Source organism: Zea mays, chromosome 8 (genome assembly GCF_902167145.1).
Source record: "Zea mays cultivar B73 chromosome 8, Zm-B73-REFERENCE-NAM-5.0, whole genome shotgun sequence".
Classification (NCBI taxonomy): Eukaryota; Viridiplantae; Streptophyta; class Magnoliopsida; order Poales; family Poaceae; genus Zea; species Zea mays.
In genome coordinates this window covers 59,758,482-59,772,004 of record NC_050103.1, presented here as the reverse complement: position 1 = coordinate 59,772,004, position 13,523 = coordinate 59,758,482, and the positions used below count along the sequence as shown (strand labels likewise).

General features: G+C 43.9%; 1 pseudogene; it reads left to right on the top strand.

Moving 5' to 3' along the window:
* The window catches only part of LOC103635247 (E3 ubiquitin-protein ligase SIS3-like), a 35,376-nt pseudogene extending 27,072 nt beyond the window's left edge, over positions 1–8,304 (top strand).
* Positions 8,305–13,523: the final 5,219 nt, after the last annotated feature.

Genomic DNA, 13,523 nt, shown 5'->3' with positions numbered 1-13,523 from the left:
AGATCCTCTGGGGTAGGCTCTGGTGCTGGATCCGGGGCTACCTCCTGAGCAACTCCTTGCTCTGGCACGAGGATGTACTCTCCGTCCGCGAGGTTGCAATCTATCGAATGCAATGAATAAGATATATGCATGCTATGATATGTAGAATTTAATAGCAATTATGCCTTAGTGTAGAAAAACTAAGTTGGTTAATCATTTAGGGTTTTCTTGTTATAAGAGGCTCTTAGGGTTTTAGGCCTATCAATTTAGGTTTGAGTTTCTTGCCTAAGCATAATGGATGGAGACTTGGAATGCCCCTTAAATGTTTTAGTGGGTACTCAAGGGGTTTTGCTGGTTTAGTTAGGGTAACATTAGTCTCCACTATTAATTTCTTTTTCTTTTTCTATTTATGCTTTTGGGGTAGGTTTGAACTATAACAGTGATTTAACTTTTCTCAAAAATTCTATAAAAATTACAGTGGGTTACTATTTGTCACTGCAGTCTGTCCTATAAATTTGAGGTGGATACTGATTAAGATATTACTTGTGCAAAATTAACAAAAACAAGTTTTAAAAGGGCACTTTACACTATAGCTGTGATTTAAGTAAGGTTTCTGTACCAAATTTTATTTTTTTTCCAAATACATAGGTGATATTAGGCCTCTGTCTTAAAAATCACAGAAAAAGGCCTACTGGATATTTAGTTGTGAATTTCTAAAGTTTTATGCCAGAAAGGTGTTTATAACTAACTTGTTATTTGAAAAATATCAAACAACAGATTTCATATTTTTCCTATGTTCATAATAACAAAACATTAGTTATCCCAAGGTTTGAGGTGTTTTCTCCTCAGGGTTATTTTTCTAGGGTTTCCTGGTTTTTCTAAATTAAAAGGTATCTCCTTTCTTTTGCACTAAACAAGGGTATAATAAATTTTCTAGTGAATTACACTGAATAAGGGAGCTAACAAAAATGTGGGTGCTCCCTGGTTCTTATATTAAACTACCTTTAATATTTTCTCTAACTTTAGGCTAAAAAGGCTAAAAATGATTTAAATGGTTAACTCTACCTTAACTTGGTATACAGAGGGGTTTATTATTTTTTAAATAGGTTAGGAAGTGATTAAGTATTTCTCTAAATTTTCTTAACCCCAGTCTAATAGTGTAGCTATTTTTCCTTATTTCTTTTAGCTTTTGACCAGTTAATCATTTAAATCAAAACTTTAAAGTTTTCTGTAACACTTAGGGGTTTTATATTTTTCCTAAGTAGTTTACATTATTTAGGATCTGGCAAAATTGGTTTGACTCGATTTGGGTAAACCAAACTGAAGTTATGAATTTTTCAAGTTATGTTTGGATTTAAATCAGAATATTTAAAAGGTTTCCTGGAAAACTACTTTGCATCGAAGACCCTGGGTTCTTACTAAACTAATTCCTTCAGTTATACCCCTGCGCCACTATTCCCCTGAGTCACTGACAGCGCACAAAACCCCCTGGCCTTTTCTTCTTCTCTCCCGAGGTCCTTCCCCTTATGTAAACAGTAACCGCGGAAAGGAAAAGGGCGGCGCGGTTTACCGACGGCGAGAGAGGTCTGGCGAGGGGCGGGGTTCGCTTCGGGAGGTCCTGGCGGTCACAGCGAGGTACGGCTCGACGGCGGTGGTGGCCGGAATCGACCGGTCCACGTGCGCAGGCGGGTGAACTCGTCGGCGACGAGTGCTCCGGCCTAACCACGGCGATCTAGTTCAATTAAACGGCACGATGAGCTCCAAGGGATGACGTAGAGGCTATGCGCGCAGGGAATCGGAAAATGGTGCAGAGACTTAACCGGTCTACGTTCACCGGCGATCGGGTGAAGCCCGGCGATCGTGGACTGGCTTCTCTGGCGAGGCAAGGTCCAATTCCTTGCTCGGGGAGCTTCACCGAGGCATGCACGGTCTACTCCGAGGGTCGGACGCGGCTGAGAGAGGCTCTGCTGGCCGGTCTACGGTGGCGGGGGTTCGGGTGGCCGCGGGCACGCCGTTTGCAGGGCAAACGCCGGTGATCTCTGGCTCCGGTGAGGTCGAGCGCGCGCGGAGGAGTATGGTCGACGTCTCTGGGGGCTTTATAGGCGCGGGCGCGGGCAACGGCGCCGGCTCGGCTTTGGCGCGACGCGGGGCACGCGGGGGCGTGCGTCGGGCGTGCTCTGGCGAGCTCAGAGCGCGTCGAACATGTGGCTCTTTGTTTCTGTTCTTGTTCTACCCTCTGCTGAGCGGCCAAAACGTACGAATCTTGCCCTAAGACCTGTGAGAGATCTCTTCCCTTCACCTAGGGCTACCTAGTTCATGTGAGTTCCAAGGGGAGATGTGGTCGGGTTAGAGAGATATGGGGGTGGGAAGTTGTCTTTGTCCTAGCTGTCCAAACCGAGACAAATCTTGTGCCAAGTCGTGTCAAACGACTTAGGGTTGGGTTCAAACTTTTCCAGGGTGTTCTAGAGGTATTTTGGCGCCACTTTGTCAATTGGGCCAAGTGGAGTTTGGGATCAAGGTGAACATGTTTGATCTTTGGAAAGGGGGTGGTTTTGGACTTAGAAGAATTCTGATTTTTCTCTTATGTTCAACCCTTTTGTGAATCTTTTGGGGTTTTTTTGAAATCTTTTTGGGGTTACTTTCTTACTATTACTTGTACGGTATTAAGTGCACTACATCTTGTATAATTGGCCCAAGACATGATCAAGTGGTTTTCATAACTTTTTGGTCATACTTACCTATAGTACTCCAATTATGCACAGGGGGTGCATTAGGGTTTTGGGCAATTTCTCCCCCTTCAATGTACATGGTAAGCCAAGGCATGACATCTAAGATAGGTTGCACTTACTTAGGATCTTGAGCTCCAAATTTGGTGTACTTTTTCCCAACTTAAGTCACATGTGATGATGGGCTTACTTGTATAGTCTTGAGTGAAAAACCCTAAGTAACACCTGGGGTGTTACATCGAAGGCGATGCAGCGTGCGCTGGACCCCCTCGTGGCCGTCGGCGTGCATAGCTGCCAGCAGCTCCTGAAGCAGCGGTGAAGATGACGGTAAGTAGAGTCGGCCGGCGTACTGGACCATCCCGTCGACCACCGCCCGGTGATGTGTCTCTATATATGTACCCCTTCTCTATGCAATACATCAAGCATTACACAATCTTACATGGTATCAGATTAGGGTTTCCCACGACCCGTGCTTTGAGGCCCAACCCACACGAACAACCCCTTACACATGGGCCCACCCACCATAGGCCAGTTCGCCCATGCCGACCAAGGGAACCAATGGGTGACTTCATTAACCTCAGCCTGAAATTCGCTCTCACGGGGAGTCGAACCCAGGACCTGAGGAGTGCTACTCAGACCACCGAACCAACTCAGCTACTATTATAAATATAAATCGACCATATTAAAAGTAAATAAACTATACCATCATGCCAAGCTTAAACATCCACCAAAAAGTTATTATTATCATGAAAATAGTTGAATTATTAACATAAATTGTTTAAACGGTGAAGTGTAAATGTGCTACTATTTTCCCAAAGACAAACATCATACACCCGAAAACAATAAATAAAGCAATGGTGAGATGAAAACATCTCAACAAGTAATTGGTTAACAAGTCATGTAAACTTCGTACTTACAGAATAATTAAATATATAATGCACCTCTTCCATTGAATTAGACTACAACTAAATTATAAGCATATACACTACATTGCATGATAAAAGGTAGAACTTCACAACCACAAATACATATCCGCTTTAAATGCCCCACATGAATGCATATGAGTGTGATGTATGCTTTCTTCTACCTTCATACCTAGTAATTTATGGAGCCATGTCATGAAGATGCTGTACCGGTATGGTCAAGACATAGGACATGACATAACTTCAATGCAATAACTTCATCACGTATATGTAGTACCACTACGGTCCAGTCATAAGGCTTGACATAGCTTCAGGATCACACAAATACAATACTGGTACGGTCAAGACCATAGGTCATGACATAACTTCAATGCAATAACAATGGAGAATAGAATGCATATAATGAATGTAATAAACCGCATACTTCAATGGTATATCATCTTTCTTCCAACAGAAATGGAATTCACAACCAATTTATGATATATAGAGAATAACTCTATATCCATAACAAATATCATCTTCAACAGAATATGAGCAAGTTAACTTCAAAACTCAGATACTTCATAGAAGGGGGGACGACTTCCCCCTTAGTTACGTGAAAGAGGAAGAGGCACAATGTGCTTCGTGTGTGAAGAACTCACGGAAGAAAACCAGAGGGCAGCGACTTAGGGAGAAAGAAAATAAGAAAAGTCCCCCAACCCTAACCATCAACGACCCAAATCGTTTGGTACTTTGAATATTGATTCGAAACCCAAACGAGACAATCTATCAGTCGATCAAAATCGTCTTGACGAGCTCTACACATCTACGGTCTCTGATCATACATAGGACACACCATACTTCGATTATGATCATGATTTGGTTTATGCACTGGCCCTTAGCCTTTACAACTAGGGTCTTTTTACAAGGGGGTGGGATGGGGGGACAGGGTAGGACTAGACCATGCCTCATTCCAAACAATACTCATAAGGCACACTGATGACTCTATACTAATGGGCACAACCGTGCTTAGATGAACTTTGTGCTGACAATGATACAATTTCATTGGATTCACTAGAAGGATGAGATGTTACCGATCCACTGTTGTGTAAAATCTTTAATCTTGCTATATTGATGATTATCTTCTACTCAACGAAAATGATATGCTTTATATGCGTAGTCACTTGGGTCCAACACGTAGATGCCGGTATCTCACATACTAACAAAAATACTATAGATGTTGTTTATTTGTTTGAGTTTTCACTATACATTTAACTATGCAATGTGACATATGATAAAGGCATGTTCCTGCAGAAGTGTCTCATATGGAGGCATTATTGACTTTTTTTATTACTGTGGCTTTGATCATTCTGAGGATTATTTGGGTAGATGCAATTTATGTGTATTATTTTGTAGTGGTTAAACCGAAGGATTGCACTTCAACAGAGAGCACAACAAGGAATTCCAGTCTCTGAATATGGGGTAATGCTTTTTCTCTATTTCCCATGCATCGTGTTTCAATATAAAATAAGTTGTTGGCACTGCAGTTGGAGAGTATCAAACCTTTTCGTGCATTTTTGGTAGTGTTTTCATCAAAGTTTTCAAGTCGGACGATTTGCTTGTCATTCTTATTAAGTTGCATGCACCAACCAGTTCAACCAAAAAGCTTAAGTTGATAGGAAGATGCGGACAATTCACTTATATTATATTCATTATATTATATTCCAACACCCCCTTCACGTCGAGCCTCTTTTGGGTCGCAGACGTGGAACAGGAGCGATGAACAATTTTTTTTAATTGCACTAACCATCATTCAAACTCATACATCTGGCTTTGATACCATATTAAGTTGCAAATCAGTTCAACCCAAAATCTTAAGCTGATAGGAAGAGACGGACAATTCACTTATTATATTCCAACAGTTCTAGCTACTTAATAGTCGCGATTTGACAATTAATCGCGATTAGTCAGTTCTAGAGACTTGGGTGATTAATCACGATTAGTCAGACGACTTGACAATTAATCGCGATTGGTACAAACCGACTTGGGTAATTAGTCGCGATTAATCGGACGACTTGAAAACATTGGTTTTCATATCAAGTCCAACTTATACACCCTATAATATTTTAGTGCACATCATACTTCAACTTTATTCAGAGTATAGCTACATAACATAGTTATATGAAATTTATTGGGGGTTAAATGTACAAATGCAAGAATTTTTTTGGCTATTGGTGCACGGAAGTGTTGCTTTGCTTTTCTTCCACGGCTAGGCTGCTGTTTTCTTGCGCAATATTGTGTATTTTGGTTGGATGTACATGTTTCATAATTGAGTGTGTTTCTGGTGTCATATATTTCGGTGTTTGTGCAGGTTTTGGTTGATATGATCCGTGTTCCTGACTGGGCATTTGAGGCTGTTGGCCTGGAAATGAGAGTGGGCCAAGATACTGCATATCATCCTGGTCTTTATTTAACTGCAGCTCAGGTGAACTAATTCAGGTGCTCTTGCACAAGTTTATACTTTATGGCTAAAGTATTTCCATATAAGCTTAGCTGTAAGATTCAATGGTGGCATGACTTTTTAATTGTCAGTTTGGTCTAGATGAGCAAATTTATGCATTTTCTTGGCTGTTAGAAATGATAATTGTGTAATTCTATGGAAAAAGAGCAATGTGGTAATTCTACAAAGTGACCGAAACGTTCAGGGGCTAGAGATTCGTGGAACATTTACTATTGTTCAGGGTACCTGATTAGGACCTTCATTCAAGGCTAGAAGATCAATGCTGAAGCTCCTTGCTTGAATGTTTGAATTTTCTACTGCTCTTCGATATTCCTTGGGAAATAAACTGAAACTCTTGTAATTACAGTTATAGAACACCATTAGAGTAGCATTTACCTCATCTTATATCTGCTCTATTTTATACTAGCATTATGTTAGAGCCAAAATTTCCTTCAATGGATTATACATAGAATTTTGAGGGATCCTTTTTGTGCAGAGAGAAGCAGTTGAGGCACTGATTCAAGAGCTTCCGAAGTTCAGGCTGAAAGCTGTTCCAACGGACTGTAGTGAGTGTCTCATCTGCCTTGAAGAATTTCATGTTGGCAATGAGGTAAAATGAACTCCTATAGCCTTATTCCGACATCAACTAATTTAGGCCCTGTTTGCATCCACTAGTGCTAATAGTTTTACTCAGTTCGAGATTACAAGTCGCTAAAATGGCCTGTTTGGATGCATGTGTATTATTTGACTACCAAGGGATTATATGCCCCTCAATCTCCTCCAATCCCCATACATCCAAACAAGCCCTAATAGTTTTCCTCAGTTATAGATTATAAGTTGTCTTGGCTTTTCTAGGTACATAGTTTTTGTATATACTATGTATAGCAAAACTATGTGCCTAGAAAAGACAAAATAACATAATTTGTATCATTTTGGAAAGCTGTTACGGCCTGTTTGGGAATGCAGTTTTGAAATACTGTAGTTTTAAGATACCATAGTTTACAATTGTACCTGACATAAATACTACGGTATTGATTTACCACAGTAAAACTACAGTATTGCTTAAAACCGAGATTTGTTTGGTTCTATTGGAAAAACAAAGTATATGTAGAGAGAAGAGAAGAAAACTGAGGTCCTGAGTGGAGTTTCGAAAACTCCAAAAATACCACAGTTTTGGGTAAACCATGATATTTAAAACTGAGTTTTGACTGTACAAACGAAACACATTTTGAGCTCCAATACTATATAGTATCATCAAATACCATAATATTATTTTAAAACTGCAAAAATACTACAATTCCAAACAGGGCCTTAGTTGTTAACTAACAGCTAAAAAATATTCCCTCTACTCCAAATTGCAAGCTGTTTTAGCTTTTCTAGGCACTTATTAGATATACGCTATATGTAGATGTATAATCAAATCTATGTATATGGATAGTAGTTGGAGATATATATGAACTATTAGCAGCTACTAAGAAACTAATTATGAGCACCTTTACTTGCTAATAGTTAGCGGGTCTATTAGCTATTTGGATCTCCACCTGCTATGCTAACTATTAGCACTAATGGATTCAAACAGGCTCTTAATAGTTACTTATCCTCATGGGTCCAACCCAATCCATGTCCATGCAGGTCCGTGGGCTCCCATGCGCGCACAATTTCCATGTGGAGTGCATCGACCAGTGGCTCCGGCTGAATGTCAAGTGCCCACGGTGCCGGTGCTCCGTCTTCCCCAACCTGGACCTGAGTGCATTGAACAATCTTCGGTCGACCAGCGAGCCGGACCATCCATCCGTCGGTGCCAGTGATGTAACAACGGCAACTGCTGCGACGAGATACGTGAGTTCGCAGCCGGCAGGGCAAAGCTATCTGGTGCGGCTAACAGGGGATGCTGCTCCGCCCTGTCCGGGTGGAGAGTGACGGTGAGCCGACGGTGGCCAACAGTCGTTTGGTTGGCCCACAAGAGCTGCCTAGCATAGTTTTGTAGACGACGGCCATCAGCTGCCAGATCGCGGAGGGGCCGTTCGGTTGGTGACCCAGAACGATTCTGAGTCACATTGCTTTTCTAATTTATATAAGTTTTGATCAACCATTCCTGGAGAAACGAACATGGCCTCACTGATTTGATGACCTGAATGATTGTGAGTAGGGAATATTAGTACTGGAATCAAATTATGCTTATGCAGCGGTTTTTTCTTTTGCTGTGTATTTTGCGAGTAAATAACACTGCTAGAAAATCCTTACGAGATGTTCACCAATTCTTCTCCAGTTGCTAAGCTAGGCAGGACCATCCATGTACGCTTCCTTGTCTCGCCCGTTCTTAACTTTTGGACTTGATCGCCCCGTATGACGTGTATGTCGTACAGTTGGTCAACTGTCCTTTCTATGTTTTTTCTTTAATGAAGACTAGTTGATCAATTTATAGTTCAAAGGGAAGAAACAATACGTATATAAATTTTGAAGCTGCCACTGTCATTATAGGCTTATAGCTTGGACACGTCGGCCAGTCTCACTGGGATGTTTTCGGACAGGGCCATCAACATTTCAATCTCTCGTCTTCGCAGTGCATCTCAACTCGGTTTTAAACATAAATCGTTTTTAAACATAAATCGTGCATTGCTACCCGTTTCTATCTATTGCATTACATAAATGTGATACTTATTCAAATACGATCTAAACTCATATATATCGGCGTTTAGTGTCCGACCGCACATCCGAGGTACCCTTATGGTGCTTTTGGGTAGGATGATGTCGTGGATTGTAACTCGATGATTCGTGCCGGGGGCACGAGAAAAAAGAGAGTCGAGCGAGTTTCAGCAGGTTCGGGCTGTTTGAGAAGCGTAATACCCTACTTCCTGTGATGACTTTGTATGTGGGAGGTGTTTACAAGTGGTGAGGTGCTAAATTGAGATGATAGTGATGGGGATCCCCCTTGGTTATATACACACCGTATCCACCCACACAAGAAACTTGCCCTGAAACTTAAACCGGCAGAACCGACTATGGTTAGAGCTGGATCTTGATCTTCCTCGAGAAAAGCACTGATCAAACCTGGAATGCCTTACTAGCAGGAATGAAAAGGTATGTATGAACCAACAAAGGTCAAGTTTATATATATTAGACAAGATTTAACCTTCCTTCACCATGGCTTACTTGGATGGGAAAATCGTAGATACGTGTTCTATTCTAGTCTAGAATAGGATCCATGTATAAACCAACAGTCCTAGATGGACACGAAAAGTAAGGTGATGAACGACGCCTCCGCTTCGAGCCATCTCCGGCGTTTGAGGATGTCGGGCGCGGAAAAAGCGAACAACTTCAACGGAATCACGCCCAAGCCACGAGTAATCCGGGCGTGGGCCCATCGCCTCCTGGGTCGGCCCATTTCCGTCGTTCTCTTTGCCCGGCACACGACATGGCGTTCCTGTGGGGCGACTGGTATGTGGCCCCAAGCAGAGGTTTCACCCCCGAGTGGACCCGAGGGATATCTGTCCCCCATAAGCCCCCAATCTTTGAGTTGATTTTGAAATAATCGATTCAAAGGTTCCTGGTCCCTGCTTGTGGGCTCATAGTATGACTTGAAATGTTTATACCTCCGTTGGGTGCACCGATGGTGCACCCATTGGGTGTAGCCCCCGAGCTTTGAGTTGATTTTGAGAAAATCAATTCAAACGTCTTCATGTTATGCTTTAGAAACCAGCACTTGGCCTCAAAGTATTGTGAGTCCGTTGGGTGCACCGGAGGTGCACCCAATGGGTGTGCCCCGAGCTTTGAGTTGATTTTGAAATAATCAGTTCAAAGGTCTTCATCTTATGCTTTTGAAATTAGCACTTGACTTGAAAGTATTGTGAATCTGTTGGGTGCACCGGAGGTGCACTCAATGGGTGTAGCCCCCAAGCTTTGAGTTGATTTTGAAATAATCAATTCAAAGGTCTTCATCTTATGCTTTTGAAATCAACACTTGGCTTCAAATTATTGTGAATCCGTTGGGTGCACCGAAGCCAATGGGTGTAGCCCCCGAGCTTTGAGTTGATTTTGAATAATCAATTCAAATGTCTTCATCTTATGCTTTTTTCAAAATGATTTTTTAGAATAACCTGGTGACGACATTTGTCTGTATCTTGTTTGGTCTGGAATCAATTTGATCGGTGATGAGTTGGAAATCCAGTCGGTCAAAACAGGAAGCCCTTGGATGGACACCACACAGCCGCGTACTTTAATGCTTCTATTGATTGGACTTGTGCTTTGGTAACCGCAGTTGGACATCCTCCCATTTCAGCCAATCTTCCCCTTTGTTGCGGTATATTCATTGCGTATATGTTGCAGGTATCGCTGCTTCAGAAAATCGGCGGTACACCCAATGGGTGTGCCCAAAGGGTGTTTGCCCCGCAAAAGGTGTCTATCGCGTTGTCCTGAAGTAGTAACTTGACATGACGGAAAGGTGTAATGCTTTGCCTGAACGGTTGACTTTTGATTCCATCTGGTGCCGTGTTACACGAAACGACGCCAGACACCTAACTCATTTTCAGGCGATTTAAATTGCTTATTGAATTCTTATGACTGTTCGGTGAGCGGGGCAGGAAGTGGACGTTCGCCCCCCGGCCTCTTTAAATAGCCCGCCCGCCTCAGCTGCTTTCTTTACTCGCTCTTGATCACTTGTCTTCTCCTTCTTCTTTACTTCTCCTCCCTCTGTGTGGACCATGGCAGGGAGCAAGAAGGGCAAGAGAGGGCGTCACCGTGCTGATGGGAAGCGCAAGCGCCCCCTGAGTCCTCCCTCGGAGGACTTCGGGGACTCAAAGTACTCGGAGGAAGTTTCCTCCGAGTACGATCGCTCGCCTGCTCCCGCGTCCCCCATGGCGTCTTCCGAGGACTCGGACAACTCCATGGGGTTGTCCGTTGCAGCGCGGGCGTACTGGCGATCCATCGAGCGCCAGGCTTGGTGGGTCAGACGACTCGAAGGAGGCATCCTCGGAGGAGGTGGAGGACTCCTCTGACTCCAAGGAGTGGAGTGACGACGAGGGCGACAGTAGCAGCGACTATGACGACGACAAGGGTAGTGGCGACTACGGTGGCGAGGGCAGCGGCGACCACGACGATGTCGAAGGCGGCGGCGACGACAGCGACGGCAAGGGTGACGACGGCAAGGGCGACGACGGCAAAGGCGACGACGGCGACGACGGCAAGGCTGGTGGCATAATGCTGCCAGCTTAAATATTAGTATAGCGTAGTTGTAGTTAGTAGTAGAATAATGTAGTTTAGCTAGTAGTGTAGTGTAGTCTAAGTAGTAATGTAATGTAATGCAATGATCGAGGGGTGGGAGGCCGACTAATGATGAGTCGGTCTCAATTTTGTAATGATCTCCCCCCTGTGAATGAAAACCCTGCTTTTGTGCCAATCTGTTGCTACGTATTGTGCTCTTGTATCTGACGGTTCACTAGCATTTTAGAGGTAATGCCCGAGTGATGCTTGCTTTGCTGCGACCAAGACTTCTCCCGAGCTATCGTCCTGCCACTTTGCGCCCGACTTAACATGCCAACCCACACTTCTGTTGACGTCTTCTTGAGCTCTGAACCCTAGTTCTTGTTTTTTCCTCCACCGCTCTCTAGCTTTTTGAGTTCCTGATTCCGTTCGCGTCGTTTGAAAAATCACGATGGCGAGGAAAAGAAAACAGAGTGCCACTATCCTATACATCCCTGCAATCGATCCCAACAGCTAACTCCCTTTCGCTGGTAACCATGTTTCTGTTGTTTCTAAGGCTGACCTTCTGCATCTTGTTGAGATTGGTGTTCTACCGCCGAAGGAATTATGTTCTTGGCGGATCTAGCGCGGAGTTACTGTCCCAACTGAGGATACTCATGAGGCGGTTATCTTCATGCTTATTCTCATCCGGGGACTGCCCTGCCAGTTTCTCCCTTCTTTCGCGGTCTTCTTGATTTTTACTCTCTGAACCTCACTCATCTAAATCCCAATTCTGTGCTTCAAATTGCTGTGTTTGTTCATCTTTGCGAAGCTTTCCTTGGAATTATTCCACACTTTGGGCTTTGGAAGTACCTTTACCATTGTTGGCCCGGGATGGCTGGAGGGCAGCATCAGCTTGTTGGAGGTGCTAGCTTGGAACTTCGCCGAGGCAGGAAAGCTGAGTATATCGACATCCCTTGAAATACAGTATTAAGGGATGGCACTTCGAGTGGTTTACTATGGAAAATCATAACAAGTCACTTCCTGCTCGATCAGGGACACAACCCGATGTCCGAATGCCTAGCTGGGCAGGAGTCCCCACAGATTCAGAGCTTGCTGAGTGCAGGGTGCTACTTGCAGAGATATGTGCGTTGAAGGACAGAGGCTTGACTGCTAAAGCTGTTGTTGTTGACTTTGTTTTCAAGAACATTCAACCTTTGAAGGATAGAGTGTACCCTGCCTATCTGTACACTGGTGTTAATGACCCTACTCGAATTACCAACAAGCGAATTTCTGAGGAGGACGTGTTGAGTCGAGTTGATTCGATGTTGAGAGGCAAGGTTTCGAACGCTGGTGCTCCCTTTTTGTATTCTGCCTAGAATCTTCCCCCATAGAGGCCCATTTCCATGTTCATATCCAACCTGCCTGTCCAAGACGGTAGTCCAGGCCATAGAGTGTGACCCTCTTCAGAAGATATTGAGGCCTTCATTGCTCCATACCGAAATTTCCCTAAAGAAGAAAGACAAACCCATTTCTAGATGCAAACGACTACTGATGAGGCTGAGGTGAATGCTGTTCTTAGTATGCTAGCGGGCAAGTCGTCTTACTCTACCCGTACTGAGTCGGCGAGCACTGCAGCTAGGCACGTCTTCGGCAAGGATGAAGGACCTTGCAGTCCTGGAAGTGTTTGTCGCAAAAGATTGCGTCGAACAGGTCATCCAGCTGTGTCTGCCGAGGGGAAGAAAAGAAAGAAAAGACTTCGACGTTCGTCTGGCTTGGAGCTGGGGACTGACTCTACCACCCCAGTCCTCGGTCATGGCTCGGCGAGCGCCAACCTCGAGGATGATATTGAGAATTGTGGTGGCACCAGAGTCGGTGGACGTGTGACTGACGAGGACGAAGAGGATGAAGAGGAAGTCCCCCTTTGATTCATGAGAATTGTCGTAGCAAAAACAGCGATGACGTCCTAATTCAAGCTCTCTCAGGACTGGTTAGTCTCCAGAGGTTGACGATGTCTGCCATTGACCATGCACTGGAGGAGATTGTCCCTGAAGATCTTTTATCGAAGCTTCCCGAAAATGAGGGTGCTGTCATCCGTACAGAGGTCCCAGATGACACCCCCTCAGCTAGTAATCCAGTCGAGCAAGAAATAACCCGGACGATTTCCCATGCTTCTTCGACCTTTGAGGGCGGCCTAATTCATGAGAACACCTCGGTTCCTAATGTTGCATGCCAGAG